A 7,842-nucleotide genomic window follows, 5' to 3' on the forward strand; every position below is an offset into this window, starting at 1 on the left:
AGAAAATATTCCTCAAATTGCAGCTTAATGTACTTCTTAAATGAACAACGGTTTCTTAATGTAATTGGATTAGGCAAGTCAATCGTATCTGTGTTGTTTCTGCTGTTGTCTCTCAGAGAGCTGAGAGTGTGGAGGGGCTCGGTGTTCCTCTAATACGCAGAGCTGCTTTATTATTTTCACATCCTGCCATGGCTGTTTGCACTTGTGCCATGGGGATGCTGACACACTCTGGTATTATATTTTAAAATATGATTCTACAAATATATGAGTGGGAAATGATTGCGGCTTGGTGTCGATGGTGCAGCAGAGGAAAAACAAACATCAGCAATCTGTTGTGGCTTTTCAGAACTGAAAAAGAATTTTAAATATTTTTTTTGTGATGGCTGTCCTTCATTGTTGTCTATCATGGTATAATAATCATAGTATAGCCATGGCTTCACTAGTTGACTTCAGGTGCAACTCAAAGTCAACGGTGGGTTCAAGCCAAGTCTTAGGATTTTGGAACTGAAACCAAAAGAAAGAAGTGTCTTAAGGTTATTTCAACTGAAGTCCAAGTGAAGTCTAAGGTCTATAACGGGCGATTTCTCAAATCGCATGTATGACTATTGTCTGAATTGCCGAAGGCTGAAGGAGTGGCGTTTGCAAAGCAAGTAATCCAGATATGCCATTCATTTTCCTTGGCACTTGTTGGCTGTACCGCCAAAAGTGAAGTTGATTTCCAGTGTGTATTAATGCCTATTAAAGTATATTTAGTGTATGAACGATTAAATAAGGAAATCGCAAATGTGTATAAGACGTAATTGATCTAGATCATTTTGAAAACATGGGTTTAATATGTCCCCCACCAGCAAAAATGAATCTATTTTGCTAAATGTACCAGAAACTGTGAAATTTGTTAGAAAAAAAAAATCAAACAGGAAGTGTTTTTATTTTGAAAATCCATTGATCTCTTTCTAATAACATAACTAAAACCTGATATTCATCCTGCTTTGACTGTCAATTCCTTAGCCTGATATTGTACATAGGATTTTCTTCACCTTACTTTGAGTTTGTGGATTTGTAAAAATGTTGGATTCTACTTTATGTACTAAATAACACAACGGTGCAATTCCTAAGGTGTAATTGATGTAACATGGGGCCTTAGGCCTCTTCCCAAGCTGTGCACTTTGGCACTGCCTGTGTGTGATGTTTCATTACTGCAGAGGTAATAATAGACCGGGGAATTTCTAATGTGACACCTTTATATACCTTTGAAAGATTGTGCGGAAGCCTCTGACCACTGGCAGAAATAAATAAAATTCATGTTTAGTTGTAAACAGTGGCTATTATTGGCAGATATGTCATGAGACGTACAGTGTATTCAACCTCTGGAATGGAGCAGTTTTATTCCAGCCATTGAAATTCAAAGCAGGTCTACCTGCAGAGAGAGAGAGAGAGAGAGTGGACCGCAAGTACAGCATACATCTACTTTATCATCTCTTGGATTTTACAGGGCTCTCTGAGGCTAACGCACTTCTCACAGAAATGAAAGTGCAGTTACTGCCTTATGAAACGGAGCCCCAGATTAGGCATCAATCACTTTCACCCTTCTTTTGCCCTTTCAGTCTTTACTCAGATTGGCTACCTGACTTTTGTGTGCTCAGCAAACTTGCTGGGTCCTATTTTTTTTATTTTTGCTATACCTTGTATGAGAAATATGAGAACATAAAACAGAGTGAAGGGTTCGATTTGAAGTGAGAGACCTCAGGCAAAACCTGTCAATTTTGAGTGTTTTTATATTTTTTTTTTGTTTGTTTCCATCGCGCATATTTTTCACGATAAAAAAGTAAAAAAGTACTTTTTTTTCTTTTACTTTATATACACGCACCAATTTATTCTGGAAAGCAGATTTTATTAAACAAGATACTTCTCTTTAGTTAGATGAACTTCATATTTTCAAAACTTCAAGAAGATAATTAGTCAGTTTGTATGAGCATAAACTACTGCCCTGTATTAAACTAGCATTCAAGATTGATTGCTGCTCTGTTTCAGTGACCAGATTCTCCTCAGGCTAAACTAGTCTACCACTAACTTTAAAGATGACATGCAGTGTTTGTTTTTTTTTGTACCTCACCATTCTGTGTTCTCTGTTTGGACATTTATTTTTAAAATTATAACACATCAATATTAATGTCATAGTAATATTATGTTGCTGGTAAGTTTTCTTCTACTACTTTAAATGCATTCATCATATTCAAACCTGAGTGCAAGGTCGAACCTGGAAAATAAATCATTAGAAAATTGAATATATACCTTATTTTCCAGACTGTATGATGCACTTTTTCAATTCTTAGGCTGGTCATTAGACTTGCGCTACATATAAATGTTTTTTCCCTCTTCATGGTGCAATTTTAAATGTTAAGTGTTAATTCTTGCTGACTGGCATGAGCCAAGGATTAAGCAACACAGTCTGCAGCTGCGAAGAAAGCTAAACGACAACATTTTTTGCACATCCACCCATTGTCTTTTCCTGCTTATCCTTGCAAGGTTGCTGGTGCCCTAACCAGTATATTATTACTAACTCCAGCCATAAACAAAACTTAATTCACACCATACCTTTAAACCCAACTAACAGAGTGCATTCCAATGAGAAAAATGTCCTTAGTTTCCATAAATAACCTCCCTTTGTTGGTGGAAATGGTTAGAAGGGTCTTCTACTTGCAGTATATACAAGAGCACACACAAAGGTCAGAGATATTTCAAAATCTTGCAAGCTGACAATGGCTTCAAACAGGAAGTCTTTTGGTGCTATTAACTGTAAACCATATCCTACTTGTACCACAGACCGCAAAGGGGACTAAAACATAAATAACGGTTCTGTGGATGATCCATTCTCATATAGCTCCCTTCTAAGGAAGCTATCCAGCAGTTTAATAACTTTACACCTATGCAGCCATGTCTTCAAACACATCGCCTTCATTTCCAGGTGCTCTTGCTTTCTGAGAGGGATTGATAGTGACGGCTTCTTTTCCTTCCTCTTCCTTTTCTTCTTGGGATGTGCGTTAGAAATCCCACATACGTCTACGCATTCAGTGGCGGGTGTTTTGCTCTTCTCCTGAGAGCCGAAGAAAAAAAAACATGTGGGATTTTGTTCAAGCAAAAGTGCAACGGCTTCTCTTGTCTCTCATTTACACCGGCGCCTGGCATCAAGCAGGAGCTGATGAACCAATCTAAATCTGGACCTTGATGATGGAAAATGATTTGGTCACACTGCTTTGCACGTGACTCTCACAAAACCCAGTGCAGACGATAGTGCTAATAGATAATTGCCAACATAATCAGAGGTGACATGTTGCACGATGTTACACGAACAGCCGTTCATTTGGTTGCAACATGGCAATTTAAAGAATGTTTACTGAAGGTAGAGGCTGTTAGTCCCATATAATTCCAGCTAATGTGTTGCATATTGTAGTACTTCAGTATCCTAATGTAATATCTGACATTAAGCCATACAATTAAGGATTGTATTACTTGGAATACCACAACTGCAATAGGACAATGGCAGCATACATAAAAACTGAGCGTTCTTGTCTCCTTTTATCAACTTTCCCCCCTCCCCCCCAAGAAAGCACCAATTAGCATGCAAAAGTCTCCCTCTCTTCTCACTCATACACATAAGTCCACTCATGGAGACACACACCCTCATCATAGCAGTTTTCTGCAGACTTGCACCGCCTCCCTTTGCCTCCCACTCATCCTGCTGATTGGAGTTGTCAGGAGTCAGAGGGTCACAGTAAAGGATGTCAATATGCCTCACTCTGAGACACAGAGATGTGTGTGCACACATTTGCACACCATGCACACACACAGTAAAGCAGCAAAGAGGTGAAGCAGTCAAAGTGGCAGACTGTAATGCAGCTCTGTCTTAAGTGTGTATAAACATTGCACAGTCACCCTGTCCCATCAATGTATTTGACTCCGTCTCCCACTCACCCTGTGTACGGTGAAGTAAAGAGGATTCAATTCATATTCATTATTCATCTGCCACTGCCTCGAGTTTAGTGATTGGATATACTATCTACAATCTGATCAGTCTTCCACCTGCTCAGCCCCAAGGGAGGAACCTGGATTTCTTTTTGCCTTAAAATGGAAGGCTTCAAGTTTCCTTGTAGCACAGAGTATTTATGCATATTAAACAGTGCTAATGTGGCAGAAATAAACCTTTTTCAATAGACGGTTTTAAGCCTTAGAATTACATCACCTTCACTTAGAACATAACAAAGCTCACGACCAATTGATAAGCACATTCACAAATACTAATGAGTCAACAAATAAGCAAATACAACACATATAGGGCACATGAGTGTTTTTTTTTTCCATCTCCCTTACAAAGAACTGTTTGATTCCAACTCAAGCAACTTTGGTTCTTGCGATGTTTAAAGTTTCACTGGATTGTGTTGGGGCTATTATTTGTTGTTACTTCATCTCGTAATCTTAACACGCAGTGTTTCTCCCACACATGGCTTTCAAGTGCAGGATGCTTGATATTAGTGCAACTTTATGCAGATGATGTCTTTCTGGTCCTCTTATCGAGTGCATATGGTCAATAGTTAACTTAAGAAACCCTGATGAAGATTTGCCACTTTATCTTTGATGCCTTGGTCAGTAGCCTGAGAAAGATATGTGGCAAAGTTATGGTTGAAAATGAGCTACTGCCCCTGGTGGTGTAGAGTAGATGTGTCGAGATCTCGCAGACACATTGGAGTTTAATCAAAATTTGCAGCTGTGAAAATTAAAATTTCTGTTTTATTCTATAGAGTAGGGAAATTTACGTTTACTTTTTCATCTTTATTGGCAATATGTCTTGCATTGCTGATAAGTCTGTTTATTTTCTTTAAAATACTTGTTTGAAAGGAAAATACTTCTATGGGTTGAGCATTAGAGTTAAGTTGGACCAATAAAAACTTGCTTTTTTTTTATGTAGTAGCTTTCGACTAAAGAATTGATATCCGTCACTGCAGTGTTACCAGAACAAAAAAACGGTCAAACCCAAATTCTGTTTCCTATTGTGATTAATTCATAAACTACAGACATTTCTCCCCAATCTCAAAATCAAAAAATTGTCTATTAAGCATATATTTGTCATAATTAAAAGCTGTTCAAAACAGCAGAATTGCTATGGGGTTGTTGTAGACCTCAAATAATATAAAGGGGGGAAAAAAAACATTTTAAACTGCATGAAAAGTATTTTGACTTGAGAAGATTTCAAAGCGAATGGTAGTTTAACCTTAAGTTTGAACTGCAACTTTCATGCTTTGCTTTCTTTAGCTCCCCTCACTGAATTAAATTAAATTAAATTAATCATTTAAAAAAAAAATCAAAACTTGTTCTGAGACTAAGGGCAGATTGAAAAACCCTGAATATACTCACTGATTCTCTGCATCCAAATAAGCCTAATTGGGCATTTTGGGTTTCTGTTTAGGACAAAGTCATTTGGATATGCCCCAGATGGAGGAGGCCTCAGGGTGGACCAGGTTCACACTGATTATATCTCATGACTGGCTCAGGAACACCCAAGGGTTCCTCTCACATTAGGGCAGAGTCTGTGGTTTGATATAACCAAACTGGTTATGAATATTTGATAATCTTATGCAACACTTGTTTAAAAATAAATTTTAAAGCGAGAATCTTCAGAATTATGCAAGGCTAGTTTCAGGAATAAGAGTCTTCTGTTTTGGCACAGTTGCAAACCTGCCAAGCCGTGGCCATCCACCTAAACCGAAAGGTGAGGCAAGAGGGTCCATGATAATGCTGGAGAATCTGCAGAGGTCCACAACTCAAGTGGAAGTGTAGATAAACAAGCCCAAGATTAAACTTTTGGGCATGTAAAACACTTTGTTTTGTTAATTTTGCCAGCAAAAACAAATGGACAAAACACTGCAAACAAATCTGTCAAAGCGAACCAAACTCAGCAACCAAACAATTTCCAATTTCCTCCTCCTCACTGCAGTGTATCGACTGAAGGGACAGACAGGTTCTTTACCTGCCGGTTGTGTCTGTCCCCCTCTCTGTTTTTACACAATTGTATGATTCCATATTCACATAATTGGATACAAGTCCACCATGTTACTAATTAAAACAATGCTCTGCCGTGAGCACAATAGAGCCACTGAGAGTGAGAGCCGAGCAGCGGAAAGGGAAAAAATGGAGAGCCGGCTCTTCTCTTTCACTGATCTCTATATGACCCATCACTGATTTCCAACCAGTTTTATATGTGTTGCTGCTCCACTACAGCTGATTCAAATGTGCCAACCTTCCCACTCACTATGTTTAAGTTCTGCAGAGGCCTGCTAACGAACCATCATTTGATTTAGATGTGTTGAACCATGAGAAGTAATTAGACAGACTGACTTAGGACACTACTTATCAAGCTTTTCTTTTATTGTTATTGTTAAAAATGCTCAGTAAAACTCTTTGCAAAGGAAAATTGGCAAAGTATCCATTGTCTAGATGTGCAAAAGTAGTGGAGATGCATCAACAGGTACAGATTCTTAGTTTTATCTTTTATCATTTAATTGCCACTTTTCAGTTAATCACATCTTCTGCTGGTCTATCACAGAAAAGGGAGAAAAAAAAACCATCTGTAGTTGGTGGTTAAAATGTGACAAAATATGGACCCCTTAATATCAATCACTGTTTTCTCGCTTTTCATACCTCCTGGCTCTATAATATTTGGCATCAGGCAAATGGTGAAACAACCACTGTAAAGACCATCTCAATAACTGTTCGGACGGTAGCAGAGCCTGGCAGAAACAGAAAACGATGATTGTTTGACAAGACACGGGCCGGGCTATCTTTATCTGTATCCAAAAGCAGACAGCCACACGCAGAAGCTCACAGGCAGTTTGCTCACAAATCGTTTTGGGCACCTGTCATGCTCGATTACAATTAGCAAGCGGACATCTAAATAATTGCCATCAGGCTCTGTCTGCTGTATCAGTGTTGCCCCGTTCCTCGCCTTTAGTCGTGGTATTGTTTAAAGGGCCAGCGAGCTTTTACAAAGCCAGCGCCCTCGGCGAAGTCCAAAGCAGTGGTGCTCAGCCTGCGACAGCATCTGGAGCACTGCAAATAATTAACTGGCACAAGAAGGTTTGATGTTGGTTTCACCATTTGTTTTGTCCACACTTCTCCCTGAATGGCACAGACACACACACACATACAGAGATGCATGCACATACAGGAAGCTTTTGATCATCACTGAGACGCTGCCAGGAGATGGGGAGGTAACACTCATCCCACCGGGGATTACGAATGGTTGTAAAAGTAAATGAGGCAGATGGGTCTGTGTCGGAAAATTAAAAAAAAAAAAAAAAAACCTTTGAGAAATGACAACATGCTGAATTCAATCACATCTGTAGTTTAAAATTAATCACCATCACCAACTATGAGAATAATATTAGTAATAAAAGCAAATGTCGAGGTGATGGATTCGACTGCAACATGTGCTGCCACTCTGTTGGTCAAAATTTTGTTAAAGTGCTGTCATCCTTTTCGTTTTGTGCGTTTTGAGAGTGTGTCAGATCTGAGCTTGCTGCTATAAAAGGCTGCGCTCCAGGGCCGGTGAGAGCTATCCCAGAGTGTATCGCCAGCCGTTGCGTGACGACTTGACTCACACTTGTCGTTCTTCCCTCTTCCTCTTTCCCCTTGATTAGGCTGCAGTGTGGAGAGATATGTCAGAGCGGCGCACGCATGCGTGCGCACGCGTACACACACACACACACACACACACACACACACACACACACAAGCCGTTTTCGCATAAGAGTTGTTGCCTGTGGGGAGACCGAGGGTTAGTCCACCCTG

Source organism: Poecilia latipinna, unplaced genomic scaffold (assembly GCF_001443285.1).
Source record: "Poecilia latipinna isolate Pla-1442-1.1 unplaced genomic scaffold, P_latipinna-1.0 Scaffold361, whole genome shotgun sequence".
Taxonomy (NCBI): Eukaryota; Metazoa; Chordata; class Actinopteri; order Cyprinodontiformes; family Poeciliidae; genus Poecilia; species Poecilia latipinna.